This window comes from Capricornis sumatraensis, chromosome X (genome assembly GCF_032405125.1).
Source record: "Capricornis sumatraensis isolate serow.1 chromosome X, serow.2, whole genome shotgun sequence".
Classification (NCBI taxonomy): domain Eukaryota; kingdom Metazoa; phylum Chordata; class Mammalia; order Artiodactyla; family Bovidae; genus Capricornis; species Capricornis sumatraensis.
Genome location: NC_091092.1, coordinates 25,009,885 through 25,034,509, shown reverse-complemented (window position 1 = coordinate 25,034,509; position 24,625 = coordinate 25,009,885). Strand labels below are relative to the sequence as shown.

Below are 24,625 nucleotides of genomic sequence, written 5' to 3'. Positions count from 1 at the left end.
TATTTTAAAAATCATAAAATGTTTCTTACAAAAGAGCATTACATTCTGCACACTGCTCTGAATAGATGCCAGGGACATATGGACTACTGTTACTTTTCCTCCCTGTCCCACCACCCCAAATGTTACAGTGACCACAAAGCAAAGTGTTCACAATAATTACATGGGGGGACTTCTTTAAACCACCAACAATGAACAAAAATTAAAATTCACTCACTCTGCTGCTGTTTCAAAATTTCAATGTTAGTTTTTGCACACCCTCCCCCACCGCCACCCTGTTTGTAAGGAACTAAAATATTACATCTGGTGAACAGCAAAGATTTCACTACACCTCAAATGCAGAACACCTGTGAAGCAGAGGAATGTTGGCTTTTTAAACAGAAGCAGATAAAAAAAAAAGATGCAGGACTCCTTCAGTTCTTCACTAGTCTTAGAAAAACTTTCCAGAATACTGCTTCACACTGTTCTGCAGCAAATACTGTGCATTCTGTATCTGGTCCTGTGTTCCTGTAATGGTAATGATCCGATCTTCGGATCCTTCTAAAGGCTCATCAATTTTGATCGAAGCTCCTGACTCATGATGGATTTGTTTAATCCGCTGACCACCTTTGCCAATAATAGATCCAGCCAAATCTTTGGGAATAGTTACTTGTGTAGTAATAATAGGTCCACCAAGATCACCATATGAGCCACGACCCCCTGCATAGGAATAATCATATCCAGAGCCACCCTGTGGTTCATAAGCCATCTGCCACTCTGATGGGCTCCATGTATCTATTTCAGAATCCCAGGTTTCATCAGCACTGAAACCAACCATGCCATCATAATGGTCTCCAGGTCTTCCTCTTCTGTCATAGGCCATTAGGTCTCCTCCTCTAGGTGGTGGTGGTGGTGGAAGAGGAAGATTCCGAGCTCTACTACCTCCCCGGCCACCTTGTCCGGGAGGGGGTGGAGGAGGTCCTCGACGAGGGCTCATATCATCATAATCTCTTCTGGAGGGAGGCATGGGACGCCCACCCCGACCAGGCGGCATTCTGTCAAAACCACCTCTTCCCCGCATGGGAAATCCCACAGGACATCCACGGTGGTCATCAAACATCATTGTAAAACCACCATAATCATAGGTTTCATCATAAAAATTGGGGTCATAAGGCTGAGCACGTCCTTTGATGGGAGACTCTGATATAAGATCAAGGATGATCTTTATGCACTCTACAACCCTATCAGGTTTTCCTCCGATAAGAACGACTCTGTCAGTAGATTGAGGACAACATTCCTGGAAAAGCTTGATTGTTATCTGAGTGTTCTCTCGAAGTTCTTTGATTTTAGCACCTTTGACTCCAATAATTCCTCCTGCCAGACTCTGATGAATCAACAGTCTCAACTCGCAGTCAAAGTCGCTTCCTTTATAGTGTTGGTAAGTTAAGCATTCTACAGCATCAGATTGCAGTGGGTGATGGCAACTGCAGGCCCTCTTCCAAGGTAGGGATGATTTTCTTAAGAATTTCTCCAATCGTTTCAATATCAGCACTGATACTCAATATGCGCTCGGGGCCACTGCTGTCTGGACTGAAACACTGGCATTGTAGTCTGTATGGAGAGCCTTAATATTCTTGCCTCCTTTTCCAATCACTGCCCTAGCATTCTTGCTCTGAAGCAGAATGCGTAATTCAACCATCTCATCAGTGTTTCTAGATCTTTTAAAAGCTTGTTCCTCTTCCATATCTTCAGCAGGGCGTTTACCAAATTCGCCATTGGTTTTGGTGTTGGGAAAGGTTTCCTCTGGCTGTTCAGTTTCCATTTTCTTGTATTCAAGGGACACACCAATCTATAGGCTGCAAATAAGTGGGAAGTAGGCAAGACGTCGAGGTCGGTGCAGCAGAGAAACAGAGGATAATGGCGTCTCCCATGTCTAGTTCTAACTGTTGCTTCCTAACCTGCATATAGGTTTCTCAAGAGGCAGGTCAGGTGGTCTGGTATTCCCATCTCTTTCAGAATTATCCACAGTTTATTGTGATCCACATAGTCAAAGGCTTTGGCATAGTCAATAAAGCAGAGATAGATGTTTTTCTGGAACTCTCTTGCTCTTTTCATGATCCAGTGGATGTTGGCAATTTGATCTCTGGTTTGTCTGCCTTCTCTAAAACCAGCTTGAACATCTGGAAGTTCACGGTTCACGTATTGCTGAAGCCTGGCTTGGAGAATTTTGAGCATTACTTTACTAGCATGTGAGATGACTACAATTGTGCAGTTGGTTGAGCATTCCTTGGCATTGCCTTTCTTTGGGATTGGAATGGAAACTGACTTTTTTCAGTCCTGTGGCCACTGCTGAGTTTTCCAAATTTGCTGTCATATTGAGTGCAGCACTTTCACACCATCATCTTTCAGGATTTGAAATAGCTCCACTGGAATTCCATTACCTCCACTAGCTTTGTTCATAGAGATGCTTTCTGAGGCCCACTTGACTTGACATTCCAGGATGTCTGGCTCTAGGTGAGTGATCACACCATCGTGATTATCTGGGTTGTGAAGCTCTTTTTTGTACCATTCTTCTGTGTATTCTTGCCACCTCTTCTTAATATCTTCTGCTTCTGTTAGGTCCATACTATTTCTGTCCTTTATCGAGCCCATCTTTGCATGAAATGTTCCCTTGGTATCTCTAATTTTCTTGAAGAGATCTCTAGTCTTTCCCATTGTGTTGTTTTCATCTATTTCTTTGCATTGATCACTGAGGAAGGCTTTCTTATCTCTCCTTGCTATTCTTTGGAAGTCTGCATTTAGATGCTTATATCTTTCCTTTTCTCCTTTGCTTTTTGCTTCTCTTCTTTTCACAGCTATTTGTAAGGCCTCCCCAGACAGCCATTTTCCTTTTTTGCATTTCTTTTCCATGGGGATGGTCTTGATCCCTGTCTCCTGTACAATGTCACAAACCTCCGTCCGTTGTTCACCAGGCACTCTATCTATCAGATCTAGTCCCTTAAATCTATTTCTCACTTCCACTGTATAATCATAAGGGATTTGATTTAGGTCATACCTGAATGGTCTAGTGGTTTTCCCTACTTTCTTCAATTTCAGTCTGAATTTGTCAATAAGGAGTTCATGATCTGAGCCACAGTCAGCTCCTGGTCTTGTTTTTGTTGACTGTATAGAGCTTCTCCATCTTTGGCTGCAAAGAATATAATCAATCTGATTTCGGTGTTGACCATCTGGTGATGTCCATGTGTGGTGTCTTCTCTTGTGTTGTTGGAAGAGAGAGTTTGTTATGACCAGTGCATTCTCTTGCAAAACTCAATTATTAGCCTTTGCCCTGCTTCATTCCATACTACAAGGCCAAATTTGCCTTTTACTCCAGGTGTTTCTTGACTTCCTACTTTTGCATTCCAGTCCCATATAATGAAAAGGACATCTTTTTGGGGTGTTAGTTCTAAAAGGTCTTGTAAGTCTTCATAGAACTCTTCAACTTCAGCTTCTTCAGCATTACTGGTTGGGGCATAGGCTTGGATTACCGTGATTTTGAATGGTTTGCCTTGGAAACAACAGAGATCATTCTGTCATTTTTGAGATTGCATCCAAGTACTACATTTCAGACTCTTTGGTCGACCATGACGGCTACTCCATTTCTTCCAAGGGATTCCTGCCCACAGTAGTATATATAATGGTCATCTGAGTTAAATTCACCCATTCCAGTCCGTTTTAGTTCGCTGATTCCTAGAATGTTGACGTTCACTCTTGCCATCTCCTGTTTGACCACTTCCAATTTGCCTTGATTCATGGACCTGACATTCCAGGTTCCTATGCAACATTGCTTTTATAGCATCAGACCTTGCTTCTATCACCAGTCACATTCACAACTGGGTATTGTTTTTGCTTTGGCTCCATCCCTTCATTCTTTCTGGAGTTATTTCTCCACTGATCTCCAGTAGCATCTTGGGCACCTACCAACTCAGGGAGTTCCCATTTCAGTATCTTATCATTTTGCCTTTTTGTACTGTTCATGGGGTTCTCAAGGCAAGAATACTGAAGTGGTTTGCCATTCCCGTCTCTAGTGGACCACATTCTGTCAGACCTCTCCACAATGACCTGTCCATCTTGGGTGGCCCCACACGGCATGGCTTAGTTTCACTGAGTTAGACAGGCTGTGGTCTGTGTGATCAGATTGGCTAGTTTTCTGTGATTATGGATTCACTGTGTCTGCCCTCTGATGCCCTCTCGCAACACTTACCGTCTTACTTGGGTTTCTCTTACCTTGGACATATCTCCTCACGGCTGCTCCAGAAAAGCACAGCCGCTGCTCCTTACCTTGGACGAGCGGTGTCTCCTCGCAGCCGCTCCTTCTGATCTTGCATGTAGCTCCTCTTGGCCACCACCCCTGACCTCAGGCGTGCAGTAGCTTGTCTCCGCTGCCGCCCCTGACCTTGGACTTGGGTTAGCTCATCTTGGCAGCCTCCCTGACCTTGGATGTGGGGTAGCTTGTCTCATCCGCCACCCCTGACCTCGGACATGAGGTAGCTCGTCTCGGCCACTGCTGTGCCGATGCAGCCTGGCACTGTCAGTCACCGCCCCTGAGCTTGTGCAAGGGGGAGCTCCTCTCGGCCACGCTTCTGCACCGTCTGTTGCAGCCAGCGTGCTTCTGCGCAGTCCATCAGTTTTCTTCATTTGTAACACTTCCTCAGTCTTTCCTTGACTTTCATGGCGTTGGCCCTTTTGAAGAGTGAAGACCAATTATTTTGTAGAATGTCCTTCAGGTTGAGTTAGTCCTAATGGTTTGTCATGATTAGATTCAGATCTTCCTTCATCAGCAGGAATTGCACAGAAATGATACTGTATTCTCATTGTATCCTGTTAGGTAAAACATGATTTTAATTTGTCCCGTATTGGTGATGTTAACTTGATTAAGCTGCTGTCTGGTAAAATTGCTTTTTCTCTCCTTTCTAATTAATAGTATTTCTGGGCTCTAAAATACTTAAAGGCTCTAAAAATATCTTGTTCCTCATCAACCGTTTTTTTCCCCAACTTGAAGTATAGTAAAATTTTGATTTGCAGTATTGTGTTAGTTTCAGGTGTGCAGTAAAGTGATTCAGTTAGAAATATATTTTTTCAAATTATTTTCCATTATAGGTTATTTTAAGATATTGAAGGTAGTTTCCTGTACTGTGAAGTAAATCCTTGTTGCTTATCTATCATATGTGGTTTGTATCTGTTAAGCCCATATTCCTAATTTATCCCTCCTCCCTTTTATTTCCTCTTTGGTAATCACAAGTTTCCTTTTTGTGTCTGTTAGTCTAATTCTGTGTTATTTTTAAATTCCACGTATAAGTGATATAATATGTCTTTCTCTGTTTGACTCCCTTCGCTTAGTGTGATCATCTCTAGGTCCATCCATGTTGCTGAAAATGTCAATATTGTATTCTTTTTTATGGCAAAGTAAAATTCCAGTATATATATATGCCATATCTTCTTTAAGCCAGTTGTCTGTCAATGGGCATTTGGATGGTTCCCATGTCTTGGCTATTGTAGATAGTGCTGCTATGGACCGTGGGTTGCGTGTATCTTTTCAAATTACAGTTTTCATCTTTTCTGGTTATATGCCCTGGAGTGGGATTGCTGGATCATTTTTGTTCAGTCACTAAGTCATGTCTGACTCTTTGCAGCCTTGTGGACTACAGCATGCCAGGCTTCCCTGTCCTTCACTGTCTCCCAGAGTTTGGTCGAACTCATGCCCATCGAGTCAGTGATGCCATCCAACCATCTCATCCTCTGTCATCCCCTTCTCCTGCATTCAATCTTTCCAAGCATCAGGGTCTTTTCTAATGAGTTGGCTCTTTGCATCAGGTGGTTTAAGTATTGGAGCTTCAGCTTCAGCATCAGTCCTTCCAGTGAAAATTCATATTGTTGCTATATTTTTAGTTTTTTAAGGAACCTCCATATTGTTCTCCAAAGTCACTGTACCAATTTACATTCCCACCAACAGTGTAGGAGTGTTCCCTTCTCTCCACACCCTCTCCAGCATTTATTATTTGTAGATTTTTTTTTTTAGGCTAGTCATTCTGACCAGTGTGAAATGATGCCTTTTTGTGATTTTCATTTTCATTTCTTATAATTAGAACTCATCACGTTTTATAATAATTTATTTATTTGTGTTGGTATGGAGTCATAGGTTCCAGTGTTGTCCAAAGAGTTATAATAGGTTGTATATTTTGATGCCAAATGTTCCCAGATTTGGTCAGTAGGAGCCCATCCATGTTGGTTTCTAAGTGTTCATCTAGAATTATTTCTAGAACCAAAATATTATACTTTCTCTGCCAGTCATCCTGGTTCCTTTTAGTGGCGAATTGTTTCTAGAAGCAAAATTTGTGTGCTGTGTTTGTTCACTGCTATCAGAGTATTGCTGTTCCTGGGCCCTGTCAGTGAGCAGAGCTAGAAAACATATGTGTGTGTGTGTGTATAACACACATGTAAAACTTTACATCTTTATTTTGTTATGTTGAAAACCATGAGTTCCTTTTAATACCTCAAATTCTGATACAACACCATAGTTCATTCTGGCTTCCTGCCTTTCCATGTTTTCACCCCTGAATTTCTAATAGTAGGAAATGTGTCTCCTTGGGGAATTCAGTCCAGCTGTTAAGACTTGGTGCTTTCACTGCTGAGGACCTCAGTTTGGTCCTTTGTTGGGGAACTGAGATCCCACAAGCTGTGTGGCAAGGCCAAAAAGAAATGTGCCTTCTGTTACTTGGCCAGTGCCATATGCAGCCCGTGTCCTATTGATGCACCCTGCCCTCTCCCTCCCCGGAAGTTGGCCTCCAGCTATACGGTCTGACTGTGGCCTCTCTTTCCCTGCATGTATACTGTCCTCATTTTGTTTGGAATTCAACTTGCCATGTCAGGCCACCCTTTGATATTGCTTCCCTGCAGTAACACCTTCTTTATCCTCTGAAGCCCCATAAAGGGCCTTCTTCATACCCTGCCCCCCTGCCCTCACCAGAGGACACCTACTTTGCTTGGCCCTACTTAGAGCTTTCTGACCAGACTGTTCAGGAGGTGGAAGGACGTGAACTTTATTTTGACTGTTCAGTTGTCACTTTATTTTTTTTCCTCACAAACTAAATTGTTAATTATTACTCCCTTTCTATTGGATGTTTAGTTATCTCACACACCTTTTGTTGTTGTTGTTGTTGTTTTGCACAAATTTTAAATGCTTTTTAAAAATTATTTAGTTTTGGTTGTGTTGAGTCTTCGTTGCTGCATGGGCTGTTCTCTAGTTGTGGTGAGTAGGGGCTACCCTCTAGTTGCAGTGTGTGGGCTTCTCATTGTAGTGGCTTCTCTGTTTGCGGAGAACGGGCTCTAGGGCACTTGGGCTTCAGTAGTTGTGGCACACGGGTTTAGTTGCTCCACAGCATGTGGGATCTTCCTGGATTGGGGATCAAACCCATGTCTTCTGCAATGGGCAGGTGGATTCTTTACCACTGAGCTGCCAGGGAAGCCCCTGTTGTTTTTATTATAAAGAGTTTTTATGCAATCAACATCCACATTTTCTTCATTATATTTTACGGTATTTTTGCTTGTCAACTTGAGTTTTTTCAGATTAATATTCATTAGCTTACTAGTTAGTGATTATTTCTGATTGGATTATTAATTGACAATACTGTAGAAATACAATGTCAGAAAATGACGCAGTTGGAAATAAGATGATTTTTCAGATAACATAGAATCATGACTTCTTCATCATAATAACCATTTTTGAATGGGGGTAATTTTAAAAAACATTACATAGTAACCTCTTCCTGGTTATTGAAGGTTAAAGACATGAGTTCAAAAATTCAAATTTCCTTAGCATGGCATAGAAAGCCCTTCATATTGGGCTCCCAAGCTGTCTTTCTAGCCCTGTTTTCTGCCACTTCTCATTCTTATAACCTATGCTATTGCTGTACCGTCTACTTTTCCTTTGCCAAACGTGCCACATTCTTTCATATTGCTGTAATGATGTTGATTACCTAATAGGTAATAAAACATGTGCTCAGAGCACCAGGTAGGCACAGGTACCAAATGATGGGGGGCAAAAAGAGTATCTGATATTTCATGAGCATCAGATTTATTCTCATCAAGAATTTATTCTCTTCTTATCTTTGATTTCCTTTCCTCTGATTTACAGTATGGAGTTATTTATATTTTGAAATACATATAAGGATGAATGTAAAGAGGCAATATGGTACACAAGAGGAAAGGCCATAGTCTTTTGTGATTAAGGCCTCCCTCCTTTTATTCAGACCCTCTGTGCCTTTGTTTTTGCTGGATCTGTGAACTCTACTCCCTGCCTCCAGCTGAACTACATGATATTCGATCACACTGTGTTTGATTGCTCATCAATCAGATCACTTAGCATGTGGCATAATAATTACTTTCTTAATAGTCTCTCTGGACTAGACTGTGGAGTCCATGATGAAAATGACATGCTCCTTTCTAGCCTTCCATTGCCTGCATCTAAACCAGTGACTTATGCAAAGTAGAGGAGCATTAAATGTTGTTGAACTGAATAATTTATTGCCTTGTTTATAGATGCAGATGGTGGCCCTTGTAGGAGAGAGTAAATGATCTCTCTTAAACTGTAGGACACTTGATTCAGTAGCATCTACAGGGATTGAATTTGACATGTCTGAGTACTCTAGTTTTTTTTTTTTTTAAATACGTCAAACTGTTCCAGGAAGAGGTGGTACTCAGAAAGAAGCAATCTACAAAAGCTGTAAGAGTCTTAAGCAACAAGATGATTTACTAGTGGGTTTTCCTCCCAGCTTGTGCAGTGTTCTCACAATCAGGATGTATGTTTAGATGTTTTTAGATTTATTTTTGTATATACATGTTCATTCAGTTACATTAATTCTTTAAAAATCAAAGAACCTTTTCAGTTCGATTTGGTCCAAAGATGCCAGAACGTTCTAATCTGTTCCCTAAAGGCAGTTTAAGGGGGAAAAACATTTTAAAATTCCATTAAATTTAAATTTTATAAATATTTAAAATTCCACATGACCACTGGTTCTTTTGCTGTGGCCAACAGTTATCATAGAATGGCTTAGCGTGGTCCCATCCTGGAATGACTGTCCTATCCCAGACTACAAAAAGATTCCAAAGACCATCTCTTTAATAATTTTGTTTATTTTTGGTGGTGCTGGGTCTTCACAGCTATGCGGGCTTTTTTCTCTACTTGCAGTGAGCATGGAGACACCTGAGCAGAGTCTTCACTGGTAGTAGGTCCCAGATGCTTGTTAGCACATGAAAGCTGCTTTGTTATGGGTATTGTCACAGGTCTGAAGTGAAATAAAAAGACAGCCATTTCATGTTTTTTTTTTCTCCCAGAAAGCTGAATTTATTGTTTGTAAAGAACCATCCTTTATTCTGAGATTATCTTTTTTTCTTTTGAGTTGTTAAAATATCTGTTTGCGTTTTCTTTAATGAAATGATGGTGATGAGAGTTTGTGTACCCTTATTATCTGAAAACCTTAAGGCAAGGTGTGTTTCAGAATTTAGGTTCTTTTTTCAGACAGGTAATAGAGTACATGTCTCCTATATTACATAACAGCCCTGGTAGGAGCTGAGTTGACACTCATAATCAGAGTAATATTTCTGCAGTGAAATGCAAGAATATTTATACTGAGATAGAAAAACCTGTGGATAGCCTCCGGTTTGTTCATGTCAGGTTTTACTGCCAGATGAGTTCGGGTCAGTTCAGATTTTGCTGCCAAATGAGTTGAGTCAAAGGCAAGAACAAAAAAAGAACCATTTGATTTCCAATTGTTTGAATTTTGAAACTGGATAAATGGTCATGGATTAATAGTTGCCTTTGAAAGTATTCCTGCTTTGCAAAATAAAGTTGGCTACCCTTTGTAGGACCCCAAGATATTTTTGACATTTCGCTGGTCCACAAAACTCAAAAAGCATGGGAAAACACTCCCCTGAACACCATTGAAGTGAACATAGCTTTACTTTTATGCTCATGTCTAGTCAATGATGGCACCCCACTCCAGTACTCTTGCCTGGAAAATCCCATGGGCAGAGGAGCCTGGTAGGCTGCAGTCCATGGGGTCGCAAAGAGTCGGACACGACTGAGCGACTTCACTTTCACTTTTCACTTTCATGCATTGGAGAAGGAAATGGCAACCCACTCCAGTGTTCTTGCCTGGAAAACCCAGGGATGGGGCAGCCTGGTAGGCTGCTGTCTATGGGGTCGCACAGAGTTGGACACGACTGAAGTGACTTAGCAGCTAGTCATTGATAATGTAATTTCTGCAGGTTGTAAGATTCCTCAAATATACTTTTTTTTTTTAATAAAGTCTATCGACTTTGTTACAGTATTGCTTCTGTTTTATGATTTGGTCTTTTGGCCGGCCATAAGGCATGTGGGATCTTAGTTCTCTGACCAGGGCTCAAACCTGCACCCCCTGCATTGTAAGGTAAAGTCTTAACTACTGGACTACCAGGGAAGTCCCCCTCAAATATACATTTGATCAAAGTAAATTGAAATTAAGTTTATTCTATAGCATTTTTAGGAGATTAGAAGAAGAGAGAAAGTTGCAGTAGAAAACACCCTGTAATAACCAGTGATAGGTTGAGATTCTCTGATAGGGATTGGTTTTAGCCTTAAAGAACCTCTTGGATGCATTTGTTTGGTCAAAAAGCTAAGTGGACTTTAGACTCTGTAAGGAGATCTCTTGAGGAAGGGCAATGACAAATTACTATGTGAGCTTAGGTTAACTGATTAATTTTTAGTATTTGTGGTTTATGTTCCTGTCCACCAAATGTGCTCACAGTTTTCCGTCTTACAAGTTTAAAATGAGTTAGCAGCTATGAAAGCACTTTGACAGTAAAGACCACTCTAAACAGGTAAAACCATTATTTTAGGAACAATTCCATAGTTACAGTATATTCTCTCTCATACTACACATTCATTGTGTATCATTATCCATTCTGGTTTCTGGATGGAGAGGTGATTTTACCTTTTTATTCTACATAGTCTTTTAAGGTTCTCTTCTTCAGCATCCTGGCCAGTTAGATTGCATAGGTAAAACTCTAATACTCTGCCTTCAAAATTTTATGAAGGTGTTTTTACCTAATTATAACCTCATAAGTGGATATGAGTTGGTATACATCAGCTTGTCTTTTATATAGCATGAAGTAATAGAATCAAAACAACACAGCTACATAATTCTCATTCTAGCAAATCTGTTCAGAATGCAGACTTTGTAAAGCAATTATTGTAGCTAGCTGTGCTGTAATTTGACTCTTAATTACTTACAAACAGTATTTCTCAGTTAACCAGCGTGCTAGTTATTGATTAATTGACCCTCAGGTTCAAATTCACTCTTTTTGCCTGCTCTGTGGACATAGATCTGAGGCTTTTAACTGTTTGCTTTCTTTACCACTTGACACTGAAGTTTTGTTAGTATAGGGTTCTGGAAAGACATAGCAGGAGGAGAGGGTTTTGCTTCCTGGTTCCTGTGGGCTTGCTCAGTACTGTTCAGGCAAATTGGGTATCTTCTCTAGTGCTCAATTTCTTCCCTCAGTTGGCAGTACTTTTTGCCAGTGTTCCCTTAGACAGTGTTGTGTCAGAGTGCTTCTGGTCAGACACTTTCTAGAGGGTGCATCTTGGGTATGTCCCAAATAATAGGCCCATCTTTGAAATTTCTGAAAATGTCCAAAGCTGTCACATTTTTCCAGAAATTCCAAAGATGAGCACCATAGCAACTTCTCTGCCCTTCCGCGAGCTGTGTCCTCTCCACATAAGGTCTGGATCTTGGCCCTGGGTTGGGTACTTCCTTGGACACTTAGCCTTGAGGGAGAGATCTCTTACTTGCATGTTTTATCTCAGCCTTAGGGATAATAGTTGTTCCTGACATATGACATTCCTGTATTTTTTAGAATTGGCTTTACTTAGCACTAGTCAATTGCTCATCACTCCAGTTCCCTGTTATGCAAATCCCCTCTCACAGCTAATAATTCTTTTTGTGAAACTCTCAGTTCAAATTATTGTTTGGTTTCTCTCCTGATTAGGCCTAGGCAGATGCAACCAGTTTAAGGTCCCTCTGAACCACCATGTATCAATTGCAAGGTGATTCTTAAGAGATGATCTATTGTGTCTGTAGTTGAAAAAACCAAGACCACACATTCCACATATCCTTTTGGGAAATATCTTAGTCACTCTTCTCCCTTTCTCTCCCTATTTGCTTTTGTAAACTCTTATTTCTAAGCCGAGCTTTGCTTTTAATAAGCTATCACTGGACCTCCCTAGGTTTCAGTTTCCTTCTTGGTGAGGCAAAGATAATGAAAGATGATTAATTAATGAAATCAAGGACATGAAAGTGCTTTGTAATTAGTAGCTGCTAAGTTATTCAGTCATGTCAGACTCTGCACAACCCCATAGACGGCAGCCCACCAGGCTCCCCCGTCCCTGGGATTCTCCAGGCAAGAACACCGGAGTGTGGCTGCCATTTCCTTCTCCAATGCATAAAAGTAAAAAGTGAAAGTGAAGTCACTCAGTCGTGTCTGACTCTTAGCGACCCCATGGACTGCAGCCCACCAGGCTCCATGGGATTTTCCAGGCAAGAGTACTGGAGTGGGGTGCCATTGCCTTCTCCAGTAATTAGTAGGGTATCATACAAAAATAAGGTAGTATTATTCACATTTATTAAGTGGTTTTAGTTGCATTTTCTTTTAAGATTTAAGGAGCCTTCAGAGGTGCTTGCAACCTAATAAAATAGATATACAAATACAGATAATTATTAGATGAGGTAGAATATGGTGGGTGCTAAAATAGGGGAACAAATAGAATTATGGGAGCCCTGACAGCTGTAATTTAATTGTGGCCAGAGGATTTGTGGTTTAGTTCCAAGGAGCAGGGAGAGCCACCTGATCTTGGATGATCTAAGCTGCCAATTGTTAAATTGCTGTGACACAAAGGAGCCATGTACCAGGCACTTTACATATATTATGCTATTTAATCTTTATATTTATTCTTATATTCTTAGGTTATTTTATTATGTCTTAGACCAATTTTCAAAATATTTGACCTAAAGATAGATTTTTGTTTGTTGGATTTGGTTTTCATCAACCCTCCACCCACAGTTATATGTGAGTAGACTTTCAGCAGTGAAAGTCTTCAAACTGGAAAATTCTACTTTTTATGCAGCTTTTAAGGTATATTCTGTTTTTGTGTATAGCCATGGATACCTCCTTTTGTAAAATTGGTTAAATGCTTTCACTTTAGAATAAGAATAAAGACTCTCTATGATAATCTTTATATTAAAAAAAGGAAATGATTTGTTTAAAAATTCTTCTCTGTTTTTGGACAGTAGATAGTGTGTCAGTGGGGCTTCCACAGTGGCTCTGTGGTAAAGAATCTATCTGCAATGCAGAAGATGCAGGAAATGTGGGTTCGATCCCTGGGTCAGGAAGATCCCCCAAGGAGGGCGTGGCAACCCACTCCAGTACTCTTGCCTGAGGAATCCCATGGACAGAGGACGACAGTCCATAAAGTCACAAAGAGTAGGACATGACTGAGCACTGTGGGACTTGGGTGACGCAGTTGACCACAGGAAGCAAGGTAGCATGCTATTTAAATGAGAGGTGGGTGCTCTTTGAATACAAAGGATTCTTTCAAATCACAGGATGAGTGCATCTCTTAGTGGAAGATGTTGCAAAGTGCAAGTGACTGTGAGTCCTGGAAGCATGTGTCCTCATAGTTTGGATTCTAGGAGATGCTCGCCTAACATCCTTCACCTTTCTCTTAGGAACTCAAGAGGGCTAAGTCTTCAGATTTCTTAAGAACTCCTTTGTTGAGTTGTGCTTATTGAGAACTCTTTGTGTTGAGTTGGACAGTGTGTGTTCTTGGTCAGTTTGCAGACAAGAGAGTAACTTCCTGTTTGCTTGGCAAACAAAATATGTGAGTATAGCATATGCAGTTTTAAACAATAGCTCCTGTCAGAGCAGTGTTTTCTGAAGTATGGTGTGTGTGCTACTGGCAGTATAAAGACTTGAGGCAGTACATAGGCTTACACTTTCAATTTCAATAGCTGTGTTGTTCATTTTAATGTTTATTAGGTAAAAAAGCCTGGTGTATTACACTTGTGATTTCATGGATATTATTGCTGAAGTCAAGATCAGAGCAAGCAACAACATCTCTTCCACACCACCTGCATCACTAGTGCTGTGCTCAGGCATGCCTGACAATGTGTGGCTGCAGTTACTTCAAGGAGAGAGCAAAACTTTATATCCAGGAAATGGTGACTTTTAAATCTAGAGTATTTGTCAGAAATGTAATTGTGAATTGGAATTAAGCCTGTGCTCTAGAGTTGGTTGCTTTTTCCCTCCCCGCTATTTTGTTGTTGAACTAGCACTGATCAGGGGATAAAATGGAATTTCTAAAATGTAAAGGTGCTAGACTGTGAAGGAAATGCTCATGATTTTGATGAAATCAGTCATGTATTTTCAGATATGAAGACCTAATTTAGTAATTGCCTGAACCATCTGCTACTGATGAAAAGGGACTAACTGCCAAGAAAACAACTAGTGTAGAAATATGATGAAAAGTATCTAAAATTTGTGTTTTCATAAGCCTGATAAGAATGTGCCTCTTTCCTTACATGTCATTTGTTTGGACACACACATCCTTGTGTGAAATCTTCTAATTCCATGTGTTATTTTGAAACACAAAAAGAGTATGCTATATAAAATCTACCCTAAAGTTTCCTCAAAACATTAAACATATGACCCAGAAATTCCACTCCTAGGTATATACCCAGGAGAAAGGAAAACAGGTAGGCAAACAAATGCATGTACATGCATGTTCACAGCTAGTCACAAGAGCCAAAGAGGGAAGCAGCTCAAATGTCCATTGATGGATGAATGGCTAAATGAATTGTGGTTTATATGTACAATGTAATATTTCACCATAAACAGAAATGAAGTACTGATACTCTGTACATTGTGGATGAACCTCCAAAACGTTGTGCTCAGTGAAAGAAGCTTGGCACAAAGGATCACATAATTTATGACTCCATTTATATGAAATATCAAAATAGATAAATCCATTGAGACAGAATGTATATTGGTAGTTGCCAGTGGCTGCAGGCATGGGAGGATAAGGAGCAGCTGCTTAATGGATATGGGTTTTTATTTGGGGGTGATGAAAATATTTGAGGACAAGATAGAAGTCATAGTTGCCCCCCATTCAGAATGTGCTAGTTGCCATTAAGTTGTTCAATATAAAATTGTTAATTATGGTATGTAAATTTCACTTCAATAGGAAAAAACCTCACTCTACTCCATAGCATGTGTGAGGCACTACGTGGGGAATAGGATGGTGTTGATTTGTGTACAAGCAAGCATTTCTTGTTTTAGGAGTTGTGTCCGTTTTTACAGTTGCCTTTTCATTATGGTACATTATAGCAGTTTTCCATTTGCAGTAATAAGTATAGCATTTTCCCTTTAAGATAAACGTAAATTTTTCAAGAGTTGATTTAAAGAAGAAAAAACTAATAAAGGTAGGACTGAGATGACAAAGTCCATACAGATGACTGAGGAATAGGGAACTTCAAGAATCATTGCTATTCTATATTCAAGCCAATTAATATTTACTGAATACATGTTAGGTGCTTGATGCTGTTCATCAAAGATGAGTAAGATGTGTTTTTGGATACTGTCAGCCTAAAAAGGGAGATATGCCAGAAAGGTAAATCATTTTAGGAAGAGGCTGAATATGCCAAGTGCAAAAAAAAAAAAAAATGAGAACAGGCAGAGGTCAAGACTAGGTACCTTTGGATTACCAGTCTATCTAAGAAAATACTAGAACATATAGAAAGAAAATGAACAGAGAAATTTGCTTTTGACATTAGGAACAAGGAGCAGAAATAATAAATACAACAGATAATATATTCAAGTTCCATAGATTGTGGCCCTTTCTGACTTGACCATTCTCTCTCTCTGTCCTGGGCTCCCCTCTCCTTCACAACCTCACATTCAAAGATAGTGTATGGTTTAAGTGGTGGTCTTTGGAGCTATCCTGCTTGAAGTCAAATTTCAGTTCAAGAGTTTACTCATTGTCTAGCTCATGTCACTTGATTTTCCTATTCCTTACTTTTCTGTAAAATGGGGATATTAACAGTACCTACATTATAAGATCATACTAAAGATAAGTTAAATTGTTTAGTGAGTAAGGCATTTATGACACTGTTTTAGTACATGGTAATTGATCCACACGTTAGCCACTATCATCATCTCCAATCAGTAAGTCCTGTCTATTTATCTCCTAACATTTTTTTGAATGTCCCCCACTGCTAGTTTAGTTTAAGACTTTATGCTGTCATAATTGCAGTTGAGTCTTAACGAATTTGCCTCTCTCCTCACCAGTCCCTCTGTGTCTCTTGACTGCCTGACCTATCCCTGCTTATTCTTAAAAACTCAGCTCAGGTGTCACCTCCATGAAACTTGCCTGATTCCCTGCTCAGTTAGGGCTCTCCATGTGTGTTCATGTCACCTCCACTGTAGTGTATCTCATGTTGTATTGTGACTGTACTTGATATTCCCTGCGCTCTGGCCACCTTTAGGGTTGTAGGAACCTGGACTTACTCTGGTTTGAACTTCCAGCCTAAACACGACAGAAGTAGATGCTTATTAATTGTTTGGGAGGGTGAATGAATGGCCTCTGCCTGTAGAAAGTTAGCTTTCAGTCTTTATTTCAGAGGCTGAGGTGAATGCTGCAAGAGTTTTAAAAAGAGGGCATTTGGTGAGTGTTGGAGAATCAAAATTAGGTAGAGTTTGATTTGGAACTTAAGAGCAGAGGAACAGCCACAGTCCAGGCAAGGGCAGTGTTCACTTGAGTTCAGTCAAGTTTCTTGAATGGATGGCAACAGGAAAAAACAGCATCTCTAAAATAGAAGCGACCACCTGCCAAGAGTGTGTGTATTGGAGGAGAGGAGATATATGTTGAACAGTATGGGTACTTCCCTGGTAGTTCAATAGTTAAGACTGGACTTCCACTGCAGGGGCCGCGGGTTTAATCCCTGGCCAGGGAACTTAGGTCCCACATGCTTGCAGTGCAGCCAAAAAAAAAAGTACATGTATTTCCCAACCTATCAATGACATGAATTCTAAAGGTTTATTTACAGATCATTTGTCTGGACAGGATACATCATATACATGATGGTGAGGTTTCTGGCCCTGCCGCAGACACTGTATTTAGCCTGCTTGAGTCCATGGGCAGTACCAGTTCGGGCTCCAGGGTCTGGCAGCAGGGGGTCTGGAAAGGCATGGTAGATTCTGGACTTGAAGACACAAGTGCTGGTGCTGGAAGTTGAGCTGTGTTGTTCTCCTGTGACCCTTTTTGCAGCTTTCTCTATCTCAGTTTCTCTTTCTCTATCTCTAGGCAAGTTTCTCTATCCAGCAAGGCCTCTTGCCAACTTCCCTCAAATAGCACCCTGCCCGAGGTTGCCATGATTCCAGAAGGCTCCCTCTCACTACCAGCCTTCCCCATTCCCTGAGGTCATCAGCTCTATGCTATTTGATAACATTTGACTGAACGCATTCACACCAAGGTGTGAAAAACTGATAGCTACCTCATCCCAGCAGTTGTACTTGGTACAATTTCAACAAACTTCTGTTTAGCTAAAATGAACCTGTAATTGCTGGAATTTCTGGCAGTGGTACAGAGCAAACAATGAGGAGAGGTGAGGTAGGCAGAAGAGTTGGAAGAAAGTTTATTGAAGGGAGAGTTGGCCCTGTAGGAGAAGATATCTGGGGACAAGGAAAACCTCTGCTAATTTCCCTTTGCCCTGGAGCTCCATTCCATAAACTGTTTCTGTGTAACATGTCTGTGTGACTTCTCTTGAATACACAGAAATTATAAGTTGTAACTTAAAAAAAAAAATTATAACTCCCATGGAAGTTCTGGGTAAAGAGTTCTGTGTTTCCCAGTTGTGTGAAACGCTGGGATGGCTTATAATGGGAAATAGGGTTGAATAAATAAGGTAGGGCTGAAACAGGAGGGAAGGGAGCAGGGCACAGCATTTAAAAGAATGATATGGCCATAGGACATGACAGAGACTGGATAGAACCAGCTGGGTCCAAGATGGTGGAAGATTCAATTTCCAGTAGACCTTGAGCCTCATTATGTGCTCATTGTAATATATCAGCATGCTAAATGATACGCCCACCAGTGCCATGACACTTCTGAGGCCAACCATAAAAGGTCAAAAAGTGGGTCATGGCCCAATTCCTGGAAATCCCTGCCCTTTCCCCCAAATAATTGAAATACTCCTCCCACTCATTAACCTGTGAAATTAGCCAGCCCATAAAAACTAGCCATGCCATATTTTGAGGCTCTCTCTCACCTTCTGAGATGGCCTACACTCTGCCTGTGGAGTGTGTTTCTCTCTGAATAAATCCAGTTCTTACCTATCACTTCATCTCCAAATTCTTTTGCAACAAAGCAAGAACCTTCAATTTACTGATGAAAGGGGGGTTGAAGAGACCTTGAAAGTGGAGTCTATATCGACACAGTTCTGTTCAGTTCAGTCGCTCAGTCGTGTCCAACTCTTTGCGACCCCATGAATCACAGCACGCCAGGCTTCCCTGTCTGTCACCATCTCCCGGAGTTCACTCAGACTCACATCCATCGAGTCCGTGATGCCATCCAGCCATCTCATCCTCGGTCGTCCCCTTCTCCTCCTGCCCCCAATCCCTCCCAGCATCAGAGTCTTTTCCAATGAGTCAACTCTTCGCATGAGGTGGCCAAAGTACTGGAGTTTCAGCTTTAGCATCCTTCCTTCCAAAGAAATCCCAGGGTTGATCTCTTTCAGAATGGACTGGTTGGATCTCCTTGCAGTCCAGAGTCATGGAAGGTTGAGATGATGAAAGCAATAGAGAAGGCATAATTAAGTATAAATTTCAGATTAGAAAAGATGGCAGGTCAGATTTACTCTTGGATATTGTGTGATTAGTTAATACACAGTTCTGTTTTTTGCTACCAATTTTTCATTGTTGTGGGACTTATTTGTTTAATTGTTATTGTCTGTTTCCCTGGCTGCTGACTGTTCTCTATGGCTTCTGAGCCAGTCTTTCCTTTAGACTCAGGATCCTAGAAGCTTTTATGACTCTTGTATTTCCAACTAGTCCATAGGGAGTTATACATTGTATTTTTATGTCCCAGTGGCAAAATTCAACTCCAGTGTTAGCAAAACACTAACTCCCTTTTTTAAGACCACATTACTGTTGTTTAAAAAGAAACATCCAGCCTTTGTAACAATGGCCCAGAACACATGGAAGATAGTGGTTAATGATCCTCTGTCAGTGAGCCCTCACAGCTGCAGAAGCCATCACCCCTTCTCCCTAACCCTATGAACGTGCTAAACTATTGTGAATCAGCTCTTTCCTATGGGGAACTGCTTTGTCTTTTATTCTTTATGTTGTTCATTATGTTAATATCTTTGCCATTTCTACCCTGCCCATTGCATAAGGGGGAAGGCCAGGCAATGGGATGAGAGAGGGATTTGAGACATTTTCTTAAGCCAAAATGATCATTTTCATATTGAAACAGAAGCTTCATAGGTCTTTAATCAAATATGTATATTTTTCTCTATTTCTAAAGTTGGAGGGGCTTGTTAGCGTTAGGCCCTCTTGTGCTTCACTTGTGTATTTTACTCATGACTTCTCAGCATAACTTTTGAGTTACTAGGTATTGGTGATGTGCCATGGCTTGCTTGGTTGAATACACTGTTTTATTTTTTATTGTTGTTCGATCTAGTGGAGCAGTTATTGTCAACATTGGATTTTGTGATTTGCTATTTCATCATCACTGGTTACAATAATTTAATAGGATGTAAGTATCCAAAGGCTGTACTTTTATCCTTTTCAGTTAGCAGTCTGTAGAAATGACTGGTTCTAGGAGACACTCTCATTTTTCAGTGTTCACTGGTCTAAACTGTCACCAGTGTTCACTGGTGATTAACCAGTGAAATGCATTTCCTCAGTTTCTAGCTTTACCCATACTATCCTGACTTAGACAGATGATAATTGGTGTTTCCCTTCCTTGTAGTAGCTATTTCCTTTGCTCAGTTATTCAGTCACTCCTCCAAGCATCTGTTGACTGAAGAAATCACAACCTAAAAATTGTGATTTATGTTTTATTGGGGGACCTTACTGAGGACTGTAGCCCAGGGGATAGCCTCTCAGAGAGCTCTGAGGAACTGTTCCATTGAGGTAAGGGAGGAGTCAAGATGTATAGGAATTTTTACTGAAAAAAAATGAACTTGTAACCGAAGGTCAAAAGATTACTACTACTAAAAAACCCCCAGACATCTCAAGTTAATTATTTTAGTGCTTTTCTGTGCAAAAGAAGATGTAGGAGTCTGGGCTCATTGACTTATTCCTTAGATAAATATCCTGTTTTTCTCCATCCTGAATTCCCCTCAGGGTGTACTGTCAGGGCAGTGCAGCAGCTGATGGCTTGATGGAGGGCAGCATTCTGTGCTTACTGAAATGGCAAGCAACATTTTTTGTCCTGACTTCCATCACAGAGAGTACTTACCATTCTAGGCACCCTCGTAGGCACATACAATGTCTGTCACACAGATACCAAAAGGCCTCATTTAGGTATGTGTGCGATCTATAGTCCACCAGGCTCCTCTGTCCATGGGATTCTCCAGGCAAGAATACTGGAATGGGTTGCCATGCCCTCCTCCAAGGATCTTTCCAACCCAGGGATCGAACCTGCATCTCTTAATGTCTCCTGCATTGGCAGGTGGGTTGTTTCCTACTAACACCACATGGGAAGTCCAGATTTTGAGTAATTAGGTGTTTACTCTGATATACAATGGGCCACTCAGATAACATTTATCTCTGGTAATCACTTATTCTGGAAAAGACCCCCAATTTTAATTCCTCTAGATACATAAGGGAGTAGTAGAAGTTTCTTTTGAAACTTTTGAAGCCTGCAGAATCTTGATTGCCTTTTGCTCAAAATAATCCTTATACAAAAGTGGTACATTTTGGGGAGGCTTGTTCTGAACCCCTTTAGAAGGATAAAGCCTCTTTCATAATGTCTTGCTTAATCATCTGAAAATAATGCATAGTTTTAGAGGAGAGAAGAACTTATCTCTGCTGACTTGATTTCATTAAAATTGCCTCCTCTAATTGGGTTACTATGTGACAGGCATTGAGTTAGGTGTAGTAAAAACATAAGAGAGACCCAACCACCACTGTCAGGGGTTTGTAGTCTAGTGCATAGTTAGTAGAAAGTTATAATCCAAGGTGACAAGGAGCTATCATATTCAAAGTGCCATGGGAGTTTAGAAAACCTAACATCAAAGTCTGCTAAGGGATGTGAGGGAAGGTTTCATGGAAAGAGGTCTGCTTGGACACTTAAGTATGAATAGAGATTGGCTTTGGTAGACGAGGAGGGCAGGGAATTCCAAGTGAAGAGAATATCATACACAAGACCACTGGAGCATGAGAGACTGTGACACGCTTGAGGTCTGTGCCGAGAAACGGCTAATTGAGGTATATAAGGGTGCTCTGCAAATTAGCCTTGGGAAGGGATTTCTGGCACAGGTGTACGTGGACCATTCTGCCAACTTAATCATTATAGCATCCTCTATCTTCATGACATATTCTGTCTTCTAGCCATTCATTTCCCCATGATCAGGGTGAAAAGACTGCTCTCTCCCCTTTTTGGTGGTGTTTAGGAGTCATGTTTGTCTCATTTTCCTCGACAATAAGTATTAATACCATACAGAGGTGACTAATGAACCCTGAATTAGATGCCAGGGGACCTCAATTCGTGTTTTCCAGTTCTCTCAGCAGCTATGTGACTTGAGCCAAGTCATTTAATAACTGCCTCTCACTAGCAAAATGGAGATGTTAATGTTTCCATTGCCTACTTCAAGGTCGGGGTGAAAATAAAAATGAGACTCTTAAAAATTAAGAGGTATTGGGAATTCTCTGATGGTACAGTGGTTAGGACTCTCACACCAGATGAAATGGATTCCTACATGCTGTGCAGCATCTCCAAAAAATAAAAATAAATATGAAGCTTAAATTTAAGAGATATAATAAACTTTTTTACTTGGAATGCTGTTGGATGAAGCTATAACTTAATGTTTAGTTCAGTTCAGTTCAGTTCAATCGCTCAGTCATGTCCGACTCTTTGTGACCCCATGAATTGCAGCACGCCAGGCCTCCCTGTCTATCACCAACTCCCGGAGTTCACTCAAACTCACATCCATTGAGTTGGTGATGCCATCCAACCATCTCATCTTCTGCCGTCCCCTTCCCCTCCTGCCCCCAGTCCCTCCCAGCATCAGGGTCTTTTCTAATGAGTCAACTCTTCTCATGAGTATTGGAGTTTCAGCTTCAGCCTCATTCCTTCCAAAGAAATCCCAGGACTGATCTCCTTTAGGATGGACTGGTTGGATCTCCTTGCAGTCCAAGGGACTCTCAAGATTCTTCTCCAACACCACAGTTCAAAAGCATCAATTCTTCAGTGCTCAGCTTTCTTCACAGTCCAACTCTCACATGCATACATGACCACTGAAAAAACCATGGCCTTGACTAGACGGACTTTTGTTGGCAAAGTAATATCTCTGCTTTTTAATTTAAAACAAGTAAAATACTTTGTGGGGTATCTAGATGGGAAAGTTAGCTTGAAAAGTAATTGACAGGTAGAAATATTCTTTCTTCCTTATTAACTCCATATGTCTGCCCTTCTGACTGTGGAATGTCATTTACCTTATGTCTATGTTTCTGAACTTAACATGGTCTTTCTTCTCAATGGTCTATCATATGTAACTTAGCTTCGTGACAGTTTTCACTATAGTTATTACATGGTAATGGATTTAAGACTTAGGTTGGTGAGATATGATTTGTTCTATTTAATAGTTAGCCTTGAATAACTGACATCTCTTAGGTAGTTTGAATTACTCATGACTTAGCCTCAATCATTCATGCTACTGTATAGTGGTATGACCTGAGTTTTGTTACATTTTAGGGATAGGTAAGAGGGTTATGACTCATTCAGCTAGGAATGGGAGGTTATTAAACTGTGACCTTCTACTTCCTTTGCTATTTTTCCTAAGCCAGTGACAGTACAGGCAGAGTTATTAGTAACAGGAAAAGACACTTCCATTCATTTTTTTCCTTTTGAGACTCTGCCTTTCCCATTAGATTGAGTGGTGATACTACTGGAATCTGATCATTCACCTGAAATAAGCACTTCTGGGCTCTACAAATACAAGCAATTGCACTCAATACATTGGGTTGGCCAAAAAGTTCATTTGGGTTTAATGTACCACTGTATCAAAAACCCAGACGAACTTTTTGGCCTACCCAATAAATATCCCTGACCATCCCTTCAGTGTTTCTCAAAACATAGCATCTAAGAATATGTCCACATGACAGAAAACTTTATAAACCACCCAACTCATCCTGCTCTGAGCCACTTTCCATAAGCCAGAAGAAAGGAGAAGAATACTGCTAATGCAAGAGATGACACGATGATGCTATTTTAACTGGAAAGTTTAGTGAATTATTTATATTTGATTAATGTAGACTCTATCATCAAAAATAATATGAGACCTACTGTAGACTACCAGAAGGTAGTTATTACCCTCTTTTTTTCCTTTACAACTTCTAGATGAAATAGTTCATGTGAATTTGGATAAAACACCTATTCTAGTTCAAAGCATGATTATTGCTTTTAAAATGATTATTGCTTTTTTCTGCCAGGCCTGAGGAAAATAGTTTAGCCATATTGTTTTCCACAAAATTAAATGACTAAATTGTCTGGCTTATTTTCTCTCTGTTTTAATATCCATGGTACCATTGATACATGGTTTTAAAACATTCTTCCAAAGACCCAGTAGATTAAATCATTTTTATATCCCCTAAATACTGTCCTTTTTTGAAGATTTCTTGAGAAAAGTGTGGCATATATCCAAAATCACATTCTTTTTTCCCGTATTTAAATTTTTTCCTTACAAGTTAGTGGAAAGGAAAAGTGGTCCATTTTCACACTCAATAAATAAGAAAGAAAGTGTAGACAGCTTTTATCTAGGGCATTTTTAAGTCATTGGGAGAATATTTTCAAGTATTAGCTGCTTTTTGAAATTATTGGCAGAATTCTCTTAACCCACTTTAACATGAAGTGGTTGAAGATGAAAAGATTTTTTATTGGCTACATAAAAGAAAGCACCATGGTTTTTGCATTATTGCATAAATCTAAGAGATTATGCATATGTAAAAAGGACAAGACAAAGCTGAATGCTAAATGACAGCTTCAATGAGAGGTTGTGTATTTGACACTGAGCATAATGGGGTTTGGCTCCACATGGAGAAAACACTAAATATTTACACCCCAGGACATGTTTCTCTGGTGAAGCTTCTTGTCCTAGATGACTCTCCCAGCTACACACCAAAAGCCCTTTTTTTAACACCCTCCCTTCTTATACTTGGATTTTCTCCCTCAATACTTCATGAGATTCTAAATCTTCTGGATCCAGTTCCCTTGTCCTCACTCTCCCATCTATTTCTGTGGTCGTCATGAATTCTTTTTGTTTATGGTATGGACCCTCAGGTGAATTTTCTTTTTTTA

At 40.4% G+C, this 24,625-nt stretch overlaps 1 pseudogene; it reads right to left on the bottom strand.

Moving 5' to 3' along the window:
- Positions 1-276: 276 nt before the first annotated feature.
- On the bottom strand, positions 277-1,896 carry LOC138070955 (heterogeneous nuclear ribonucleoprotein K pseudogene; annotated as a pseudogene).
- Between the last annotated feature and the right edge of the window lie 22,729 nt (positions 1,897-24,625).